Genomic DNA, 12,184 nt, shown 5'->3' with positions numbered 1-12,184 from the left:
GACGCCGTCCCTCTCACCTCCCCGCTCCTGGCGCGGCGTCCTCCAGCGCTTCTCTCGCCGCTGCTTTCGGCACGCGCTCCTTCCCCGGCAGTGTGCTTAGGGCACGCGCGCGCGCTCCCCCTCTCTTAAAGGGACGGCGCGTGCCGTCCTAAGGAGTCCCCGGCCAATTGCCGGAGGACCTCCCATATATAAAGCACCTCCTCCAAAATGGAGGTGCCCGAGCAATGTTGTTGCAAAGCCTTCACTCTGCTTCAGCCCTCAGGTCCCGTTACCAGTTACCTGCCAGTCACCTGCCAGATTCCTGCTTGTTACCTGCCAGTCACCTGCCAGATTCCTGCCTATTAACTGCCAGTTACCTGCCAGATTCCTGCTTGATACCTGCCTGATATTCGCTTACCTGCTTGCAAGCCTGCGGTCCGACGGTCTGCCCTCCGACACCTGTCAGTCTGTCTATGGACCTGCCTGCCCGCTCACCTGGGAGCACTCACCTGCTACCTGCCTACTAGCCTACCTGGAGGCTCTGCCGTCACTTGCCGTGACTACCTGCCTGTCCAGAGACTCTTGCCCGCTAACCTGGGAGTGCTCACCTGCTACCCGCCTGCTAGCCTACCTGGAGGCTCTGCCGTCACTTGCTGTGACCATCTGCCTGTCCAGAGACTCTTGCCCGCTCACCTGGGAGCGTCCACCCGCTACCTGTCTGCTAGTCTACCTGGAGGTTCTGCCGTCACTTGCCGTGACCACCTGCCTGTCCAGAGACTCTCGCCTGCTCACCTGGGGGAGCTCACCAGCCACCAGCCTGCTGTCCTTCTACCCAGAGACTGTCCCTGTCACTTGCCGTGACTACCTGCCCTTCTACCCAGAGACTGTCCCTGTCACTTGCCGTGACTACCTGCCCTTCTACCCAGAGACTGTCCCTGTCACTTGCCGTGACTACCTGCCCGTCTTCCCTGGGAGCCACCCACTTCCTTACTAGGACTGCCCCCTTGTATAGTTGCTCAGAGGTTCCACCTCCCAGACCCGTTACAGTAACCCTGTAGAGCAGTCCCTGATGCCATATAAACTGTTCATCTTCCTGTACCCCGCTCACCTCCTGTGCCTTCCCGCGATACCCCTGCAATGAGGGATCCTCTAGTACCTCCCTCCTAAATTCTGCTGGGGTGTCCCATGAGATGAGGCTGGCTATGGGAATACGCGAAGAGCTGTAGTGTCTTAACTGGACCTCCACCCAGTGTGATTCCGCCTCCGCAGCTCGAGCTTGTCTCCGGGTAGTCACAGGATATGTCTCAGCCAGGGGGGCAACCAAGAAGGAAGACAGCATGGGCCCCAAGTCATTTCCCAGCAGGACATCTGCAGGCAAATCCTTCATCATGCCGACCTCGACAAGGCCATCCCCGGCCCCCCAGTTCAGGTGAATCTTGGCCGTGGGCAGTCGATGTATGGCTCCCCCTGCTACACGGACTACCACTGTCTGCCCCTTCTTTTGGTCTTGGGCGAGATGCTACTTCACAAGAGTCAGAGTAGCTCCGGAATCTCTTAATCCCTGCAGCCGTTTCCCATTAATCCACACCGACTGTCGATGTTGTTGTTGATTATCCACCTGGGCTGCCTGCACTGGGTCCACTTCATGCAACACTCCTTCTATCTCTTTCATCCCTTAATTAGCCATAACCACCAATGCCGGGTTGTCTTCGCCTTGGTAGCAGTGTACAGCGGCCTGGTAGAAGGTAGCCATTTCCGGTTTTGGCCACTGGGTGCGCTGGGTCCGGTTGGGACAGTGTCTCTGCAGGTGACCCAGCTGATGGCAGGTGTGGCATCGCACCCCAGGAGGACTCTGGTAGGCCGGCCGAGGTACTGGTGGGTCCCCCGCCAAGCTTCTGTGGTTTAGGGGCCTCCAGACCCATGGGAGGGCCCCTTGAGACAGTTTTAGACCCTGACAATTGGGCCCTCCTGGCATCATAATGTTCATCGGTCAGCCGTGCGGCCTCCTCAAGAGTCGTCGGTCCCGAAGTCATTGTTGCGTCTCGGGAGTTAACCCAGTAAAGAATCGTTCTAACGCGATGAGCTGTAGGACGTCCTCCTTCATGTCTGCTTTGCTACCTTGTACCCACTGTAGCAGTGACCGCCAAAGTTTACAGGCCCATTCAGTGTGGGTATCCGTTTCCCATTTTGTGGTTTTGCGGAACTTTTGACGGTATGCCTCTGGTGTTAGTGCATACCGGGCCAAGATCACTTCTTTGACTCGCTTATAGTCCATGCAGTCCTTATCCGATGCAGTGCGATAGGCTTCCGCTGCCCGGCCTGTCAGCTTGCTGGCCAGAATCTGGACCCAATCCTCTGGCTCCACTTTATGAAGGGTACACTGCCTCTCAAAGTCCTGCAGAAAGCCATCAATGTCTTCCTCTGCCTCCCCCAACTGTCAGAAGGCATTGTAATGGATCTTTTTGTGGCTTACCCCTGCTGGTACTGGGGAGGAAGCCAGGGCTCCCCCTGCTCGCTGTATCTCCTCTCTCTGCTCTGCCATCTCCATCTTGGCTAGCTCTATCTTGGTCCGCTCTGCCATCTCCATCCTGGCTAGCTCCATCCGCTCTGCCCTCTCCATCTCCATCTTTTTATGCAGATCAGTACGCACATCAGCCATCACCTTATCTTTGATCTGTACTGCAGGGTTGGGAGCATAAAGTGCAAGTCTGCTCTTTACCTCCCTCTGGAATTCAGTCTCTTCCACGTTCCCGTTGGAGGTTGTTGCATTGTCGAGCTCCATAATGGCTGCTATCAAATCCGCTTTTGTTTTGTTGCTGGCGGTTAACCCGCGAGCTTCCACAAGGTCCTTCAACCTATTCCTCTTTAGCTTCTGGTAGATGTCTTCCATTCAGTCCTTGGTTCCTGAAGAAGATGGACCGCATCCCACCGCTGCCACCAGTGTGACGAGAGCTAGTTACCCCATCCGCGGATGTCCAATCTTCTTCTGCAGGCCCCTGACATGGAAAGGCTTTTCTTACACTGGGATATATAAAATATAACTATCGCACAGTGTCTCCAAGATGAGCTTAACTTTTATTCTCACAAGCAGGTTTTATAGAGAATCACACAGGCTATTTTTAGCACCCATTGTTCTCACCAGATAATACCCACAGTAGGCTCCCAGACAGCAGTTAGGCAACAACCCATTAATCAGCACATTGTCTGTTTGCCACTGCTAAGTGAGCACAGGAAGGTGGGGGCCAAGAGTGCTTTGGTCACATCACAGAATGTCCAACAATATGCGATCCACAATATTCACCCCACTTTATAACATTATGTCCCATTAGCTGCATAGGCGCTACGACAACCCCCATGTGGCAAAATCTTGGAGTACGGGGTTGATCTGTCACAGTGGCTACTTTGAAGAACCTAGAATATAAGACATGTTTTCAGTTGTTTCACACTTTTTTGTTAAGTAAGTAATTCCACATGTGTTAATTCATAGTTTTGATGCCTTCAGTGTAAATGTACAATTTTCAAAGTCATGAAAATACAGAAAAATCATTAAATGAGAAGGTGTGTCCAGACTTTTGGTCTGTATTGTATGTTGAGGAACATCCTTTCCAGGGTAATGACTTGTATATAAGGCAAAATAAATAACAAAAAACAAAAATACTCCTCCACACCTTGGGCTATGTTCACACATAGCGTTTTTGATGCTTTTTTGCACTTTTGAATTGCTTTCAACCAAGACAAATGCCTTCACCAGGAAATGTCAATTTTACATTTTACAACCTTATCTGGCCATGTGGTGTGTGACACATCATCAGACACATGCATACAGTGCTGAAAAGACATGAGAACAGCATGGGGAAGACCTCTGTAAGCATCTCTGACTCCCAGGTCACTGCCTAAAAGTGTGCCCATCATAAGTGATCCTTGGCGCATGCGAAGATGCCTCCCGCCATGCACCTGTCGTTGCAGACTTGCAACAATCACCATCCACGTCCTTGTCCCAGTGCAGCATTCAGTTGTCCCTACCCCATTCCTTGGAATGCAAGCGCAAGTATGCAGGCAGCAACCCATCCACTCACAGGCTGCAATACTATACTGCCAAATTTTTGACAGCTGCTTGCACTTGAAATGTGGCCTTTTAGGCTCATGGAGACAGAAGCTTTTCACAATCTCATGCCGGTGGCGGCCGGGTGTCCATACTCGGTCCCCAGCCACTACTATATTTCCCGCAATCGCCTCCGCCTTCTTCAAGCACGGGTCCCACAACATTACCTGTGCCATCCCCAGTGCACTTACTGGGAAGGACCGCCTAACCACAAACACGTGGACAGGTGAATGTGGCCAGAGACGGTACGAAGCCAGTTCACAGCTTTTTTTGCTAAGAGTTGTATTTAGCTCGGTGAAAGGACTGGCATAGTGGGAAACCGTATCTACCCTGTGTGTCATTTCTCCCAGGAAGTCATCTAAAGCTGCTTTCACTTGAAATGTGGCCTGAACATTACTGCTGGTACTTTTCTGTGGGAATTTGATTGCCTTCCACCAGCCTGGAATATTTCCAGCAAACTCTGGTATGACACCATGGTATTAGCACAGCCCCCAGTACCTGTAGCGAAGCCATCCCCAATGTCCTTCTCTGGAATTTTATTTGGTAGATTGAGTGGCTGCCCAAATACATTTTCTCACAAAAGAGCTGAAGATAGAGTGGCAGTAGGTAAAGTTTCTCCAGGATGTTAGATATTAGAGAGTGAAAGGCAGTATTTTGGATGAGTGGTTGGGATCCTGGCTGGGATCCTGGGTTCAAATCCCACCAAGGACAACATCTGCAAGGACTTTGTATGTTCTCCCCATATTTGCGTGTGTTTCCTCCTAAGTAAAAAAGAAGCCATAGAGTGTCCAGGAACCTTCCCACACTCTTTTCTTAGCCAGGACTGCTTCTCGGCAGGGTTGGACAGTCCCACCAGAGAATCCTCTGGTGTGCCTTGGCTTCTACCTCTGGAGATTTCATGATAGCGCTAACTTTGCAGCTGCTATGCGGCTCTTGAGCGGGTGAGAAAGGTTAGCCCTCAGAATCAAATCTTCTGGTGGGCACAATGTTTTTCAATCTGAAACAGCTTCTCAGTGGGAGTTGTATTTCACCACAGCCATATTCTTTAGCTCGGTGAAAGGACAGGCATAGAGGGAAACAGTATCTACCCCGGCTGCCATTTCTCAGTCACCAGGTTCCGTTCATTGTCACACACGACCATGCCTGGCTGTATATTCAGGGGTGAGAGCCACAGATCAGGCTGCTGTGTTACAGCTTTCAACAAGTCTGCAGCGCTGGACGGTTTGTCAATTAAGCATTAAGCATGTTATCTTCAGCACAGCCTGTTGCCATGGCAGTAATGCAGTGCTGTCAGCATGTGACTGATGTGGTCATTTCGGAGATGGAGGAGGAGGTGCATGAGCTGATCAATGTGATTACATTGAGGTTAAATTGGTGACGCTGTTTTTTATACTAAAGAAAGATCCTATTGTTTCATTTTTTTTACGTCATTTTTTAATACAAATGTATTCACCGGGAAATATTATTTTAACATTTTACAACCTTATCTGGCAATGTGGTGTGTGATACATCATCAGACACATCCTTTTTTATTTATGATGGAGGGACTCTAAAAGTCATAAAGCCTATTTTTATACGAACATCAGACGGCCCTTACTATTCTTAAAAGGCCAGCAGTCGGCCCTAGCTATTGTTAGAGAGCCATCAGCCGGCTATGCTTTGTTGTTCCCATTATTAACAAGTGGGTCTCCTATACTGTTATTGCGTATCCAGTGACTGCAAGGGCTGCCAAAAATTTGGACGCAACCCAATACCCCTTTGAAGAGACATAGAGGAGGGTCTCAGTAAAATAATGTTCCCATTATAATATATAGAGGTCTTATGTGTGGAGTCTGAACTGAATACCGACAGCCTTGTTGATGCTGGTACTCAACAACTGCCCTCTTCTGCTCACAAATCCTTCCCAACATCTGCAGTGTAAAGTTCCAATGCGTGGAGACATCACACACCAGTCTGTGAGCCGGAATCTGGAAATGCTGCTGAAGCACTGCAAGGGCGGTGGAAGCTGTAGCTGACATTCTAAAATGGGCACACAGCGGCGAACTTTAACAAGCAGATCTGGCAGCTCTGGGTAGGATTTGAGAAACCCCTGAACCACGAGGTTAAGCACATGTACCAGGCAAGGTACGTGTGAGCTCGCCTCGACTCATAGCCGCCACCAGGTTCCTGCCATTGTCACACACGACCATACCTGGCTGTAGGTTCAGCGGTGTGAGCCACAGATCTGTCTGCTCTTTCAGAGCTGTCCAGAACTATTCAGCATTGTGCGGCCTGTCACCTAAGCATATTAGCTTCAGCAAAGCCTGTTGCTGCTTGGCCGAGGCAGTGCTGCAGTGCTTCCAGCTTGTGACTGATGTGGTCATTTTGGAGATGGAGGCTGAAGAGGAGGAGGAGGCTGAGTAGGATGAGGTCCCAGAGCTGTTGACCGTGAGGGCAACCGTGATTGACCTAGGGCCCGCAATCCTGGCCGTTGGGAGGACGTGTTCCATCCCAAGGTCCGATTGTGCCCCGACTTCCACTATGTTAACCCAGTGTGCCGTCAGCGAGATGTACCTTCCTTGCCCACAAGCACTTGTCCACGTGTCCGTGGTTAGGTGGACTTTACCGGCAACTGCGTTGTTGAGAGCACAGCTAATATTTTGGGACACGTGCTTGTTTAATGCGGGGACGGCACACAGGGAGAAATCGTGGTGGCTGGGGACCACGTACCAAGGGATGGCCTCCGCTATAAGGTTGCAGAATGCTTCTGTCTCCACGAGCCTAAAAGGCAACATTTCGAGCGCAAACAGTCGTGAAATATGAGAATTTAGTAGTGTGGCCTGTGTGGAGCTGGCTGCATATTTGCGATTGAGTATGGGGTATGGACAACTGAATTCTGCGCTGGGACAAGGACATGGACGGGCTTCCTGATGCTGCTACTTGAGAGTGTGCATTGTTTTTCTTGTGAAATTCTCAATAAGCTTGATGTGTCACATGACTCTCTTCCCATTGAAAAAAATAAAGCGGGATCAAAAATGGCCAACTTCAAAATGGCCGCCATGGTCACCACCCATCTGAAAAAGTTTTCCCACTTCCATATACTAATGTGCCACAAGCAGGAAGTTGATATCACCAACCATTCTCATTTTATTTAGGTGTATCCATATAAGTGGCCCACCCTGTATATCTGTAAATAAGATTGTTTTATTCGTTTGAAAAGTAGATTGAAATGACATCGAGAATTACTGTATGTAAAAGTTGATGTTAAAGATGCATTGCATACGGATTGCATATGCATGTCATACGGATGCCAGGTGAAGGAAAAAAAGCACACTCGCATAGCACTAGCATGACATACGGATGCTGGGTGAGAAAAAAAGATGCATGACACTCGAATAACATCCTTAATCTTGTAAAGGTGATGTGGTTACATAAGTATGATTAATTCATTAATTAATTGCTAAAAAATTGTATGCCAATTTCTAAAATGTTTTAATGTAAAATTACCACAATAAGTGGTGTATCGAAAGTGTGCTGATATTTTATAGCCCTTCGTTATGAACTTTTAAACTCTGATACATTACCTTAGAGTCCATTCAGCAGCCTCTTATTCAGCATGTTTTAGGTTTTACTGCAAATTTGCTTCATGTAGCAAGAAACAGCTTTATTCTTCATTTAGGAGTATTAAAATCAGGGGAACTACTGTGATTAGACACGGGTGGGCATTATAGAACTTATTATGTGTCTTGTTAAAGCAATTTGCTGTACCTTAGTTAACTCACTCATTCATGGTGCTGAATTGTTAAAACTATGAAAATGTACAAGGTGAAAATGCACGTTATGTGACGGGTCAATAACTGGTACTGATGCTTTGCCATTTTAGTAATATTGTTCTCACTGTATTTAAAAGTATTCCAATGTTAAAGTGATCTTTTACTTTTTATAATATTCTCTTATTTATATACAGTACAGACCAAAAGTTTGGACACACCTTCTCATTTAAAGATTTTTCTGTATTTTCATGACTATGAAAATTGTACATTCACACTGAAGGCATCAAAACTATGAATTAACACATGTGGAATTATATACTTAACAAAAAAAGTGTGAAACAACTGAAAATATGTCTTATATTCTAGGTTCTTCAAAGTAGCCACCTTTTGCTTTGATGACTGCTTTGCACACTCTTGGCATTCTCTTGATGAGCTTCAAGAGGAAGTCACCGGAAATGGTCTTCCAACAATCTTGAAGGAGTTCCCAGAGATGCTTAGCACTTGTTGGCCCTTTTGCCTTCACTCTGCGGTCCAGCTCATCCCAAAGCATCTCGATTAGGTTCAGGTCTGGTGACTGTGGAGGCCAGGTCATCTGGCATAGCACCCCATAACTCTCCCTCTTGGCCAAATAGCCCTTACACAGCCTGGAGGTGTGTTTGGGGTCATTGTCCTGTTGAAAAATAAATGATGGTCCAGCTAAACGCAAACCGGATTGAATAGCATGCCGCTGCAAGATGCTGTGGTAGCCATGCTGGTTCAGTATGCCTTCAATTTTGAATAAATCCCCAACAGTGTCACCAGCAATGCACCCCCACACCATCACACCTCTTCCTCCATGCTTCACGGCGGGAACCAGGCATGTAGAGTCCATCCGTTCACCTTTTCTGCGTCGCACAAAGACACGGTGGTTGAAACCAAAGATTTCAAATTTGGACTCATCAGACCAAAGTACAGATTCCACTGGTCTAATGTCCATTCCTTGTGTTCTTTAGCCCAAACAAGTCTCTTCTGCTTGTTGCCTGTCATTAGCAGTGGTTTCCTAGCAGCTATTTTACCATGAAGGCCTGCTGCACAAAGTCTCCTCTTAACAGTTGTTGAAGAGATGTGTCTGCTGCTAGAACTCTGTGTGGTTTTGACCTGGTCTCTAATCTGAGCTGCTGTTAACCTGCGATTTCTGAGGCTGGTGACTCGGATAAACTTATCCTCAGAAGCAGAGGAGACTCTTGGTTTTCCTTTCCTGGGGTGGTCCTCATGTGAGCCAGTTTCTTTGTAGCGCTTGATGGTTTTTGCAACTGCACTTGGGGACACTTTCAAAGTTTTCCCAATTTTTCAGACTGACTGACCTTCATTTCTTAAAGTAATGATGGCCATTCGTTTTTCTTTACTTAGCTGCTTTTTTCTTGCCATAATACAAATTCTAACAGTCTATTCAGTAGGACTATCAGCTGTGTATCCACCAGACTTCTGCACAACACAACTGATGGTCCCAACCCCATTTATAAGGCAAGAAATCCCACTTATTAAACCTGACTGGGCACACCCGTGAAGTGAAAACCATTTCCGGTGACTACCTTTTGAAGCTCATCAAGAGAATGCCAAGAGTGTGCAAAGCAGTCATCAAAGCAAAAGGTGGCTACTTTGAAGAACCTAGAATATAAGACATATTTTCAGTTGTTTCACACTTTTTTGTTAAGTATATAATTCCACATGTGTTAATTCATAGTTTTGATGCCTTCAGTGTGAATGTTCAATTTTCATAGTCATGAAAATACAGAAAAATCTTTAAATGAGAAGGTGTGTCCAAACTTTTGGTCTGTACTGTATATATACAGTCTTTAAAAAAGTACAGTGTTATAAGGGTAGCACCGTGGCTCAGTGGTTAGCACTGCAGCCTTGCAGCGCTGGGGTGCTGGGTTCATACCCCACTAAGGACAACATCGACAAGGAGTTTGTATGTTCTCTCTGTGTTTGCATGGGTTTTCTCCGGGTTCTCTGGTTTCCTCCCACACTCCAAAGACATACTGATAGGGAATGTAGATTGTTAGCCCCAATGGGGACAGGACTGATAATGTCTTTAAATTGTCTGAATTGTAAAGCGCTGCGGAATATGTTGGCACTATATAAATAAGAAAGACTATTATTATTATACTGGTGTGGATACAGATTTACGAAATCATATCACTCTGGTGAATGGACACACATCTCACAGGCAGTCAGTGCAGTGACTGCCACTATGCCTTTGGAGTGTGGGAGGAAACCTAGTAAACTATAAACATGGACCATGCTGACTCATTTCAGATGTTGTCCTTAGTGGAATTTAAACACAGAACCAGTGCAATGAAAATCAACATTGCTAACCACTGAGTCACCATGCTGCCCATTGTTGCTAAACCATTCTTGCACCACATTGTATATTTTGGCACATGTGGGATGTAATTCCTGCAATATGTCATGAGTGTTTTGCATAGTCATGGTGTTTTTTTTGCATTTGTGCCCTATCCATCATCTTGAGGAGTCCGCCATAACTAATAATAGTTCCTAGAGCATCGAGGGGTGTAAATAAACAGAAGAGACTTTCTTTGTCACTCGATGAAAGCATGACTTATTGCTGAAATTGCTAAATGCCTTTTAGAGACAAATAGGTTCTTGTCATATTTCTCTACAATTAATATATGATCCTTTTGATGCTGTTGATTTTTTGCAGAATTTCTGCACCAATTAGCTTAATTACAACCCCTGGAATCACCGGGCTGGGTGAATGTTCATTTAGTTGTTTAATGTTGTTGATAAAAAGCTGATCACAGACATGGCACAAAACTAAAGTAATTTCAAATGGCAACTTTATGGCTTTAAGAAACACTAAAAGAAATCAAGATAAAAAATGTGGTGTTCAGTAAGGTTAATTTTTTTCAGACCAAGCAGAGGGAAAAAATTATGGAATCACTCAATTCTGAGGAAAAAATTATGGAATCACCCTGTAAATTTTCATTTCCAAAACTAACACCTGCATCAAATTAGATCTGCTTGTTAGTCGGCATCTAAAAAGGAGTGATCACACCTTGGAGAGCTGTTGCACCAAGTGGACTGACATGAATCATGGCTCCAACACGAGAGTTATCAATTGAAACAAAGGAGAGGATTATCAAACTCTTAAAAGAAGGTAAATCATCACGCAATGTTGCAAAAGATGCTGGTTGTTTGCAGTCAGCTGTGTCTAAAATCTGGACCAAACACAAACAACATGGGAAGGTTGTTAAAAGCAAACAAACTGGTAGACCAAGGAAGACATCAAAGCATCAAGACTGGAAACTTAAAGCAATATGTCTCCAAAACAGGAAATGCACAACAAAACAAATGAGGAACAAATGAGAGGAAACTGAAGTCAATGTCTGTGACCGAACTGTAAGAAACTGCCTAAAGGAAATGGGATTTACATACAGAAAAGCTAAACATAAGATATCATTAACACCTAAACAGAAAAAAACAAGGTTGCAATGGGCTAAGTAAAAGCAATCGTAGACTGTGGATGACTGGATGAAAGTCATATTCTGTGATGAATCGCGAATCTGCATTGGGCAAGGTGATGATGCTGTAGCTTTTGTTTGGTGCTGTTTCAATGAGATTTATAAAGATGACTGCATGAAGAAAACATGCAAATTTCCACAGTCATTGATGATATGGGGCTGCATGTCAGGTAAAGGCACTGGGCAGATGGCTGTCATTACATCTTCAATAAATGCCCAAGTTTACATTGATATTTTGGACAGTTTTCTTATCCCATCAATTGAAAGGATATTTGGGGATGATGACATCATTTTTCAAGATGATAATGCATCCTGCCATAGAGAAAAAACTGTGAAAACATTCCTTGAAAGAAGACACATAAGGTCAATATCATGGACTGAAAATAGTCTGGATCTCAATCAAATTGAAAATCTTTGGTGGAAGTTGAAGAAAATGGTCCATGACAAGGCTCCAACCTGCAAAGCAGATTTGACAACAGCAATCAGAGAAAGTTGGAGCCAGATTGATGAAGAGTACTGTTTGTCACTCATTAAGTCCATGCCTCAGAGACTGCAAGTTGTTATTAAAGCCAAAGGTTGTGCAACAAAATACTAGTGATGTATTGAAGTGTTCTTTTGTGTGTTTGTTTTTCATGATTCCATAATTTTCTCCTCTGAATTGAGTGATTCCATATTTTTTCTCTCTGTTTGGTCTGAAAAAAATTACCCTTACTGAGTACCACATTTTTTATCTTCATTTCTTTTAGTGTTTCTTAAAGCCCTAAAGTTGCCATTTTAAATGACTAGTTTTGTGCCATGTCTATGATCTGCTTTTTTTCAACAACATT

The sequence above is a fragment of the Phyllobates terribilis genome, unplaced genomic scaffold (genome assembly GCF_046119375.1).
Source record: "Phyllobates terribilis strain yellow unplaced genomic scaffold, ASM4611937v1 Scaffold_3__8_contigs__length_932513732, whole genome shotgun sequence".
NCBI classification, from domain to species: Eukaryota; Metazoa; Chordata; class Amphibia; order Anura; family Dendrobatidae; genus Phyllobates; species Phyllobates terribilis.
This window is presented reverse-complemented; position numbering follows the sequence as displayed.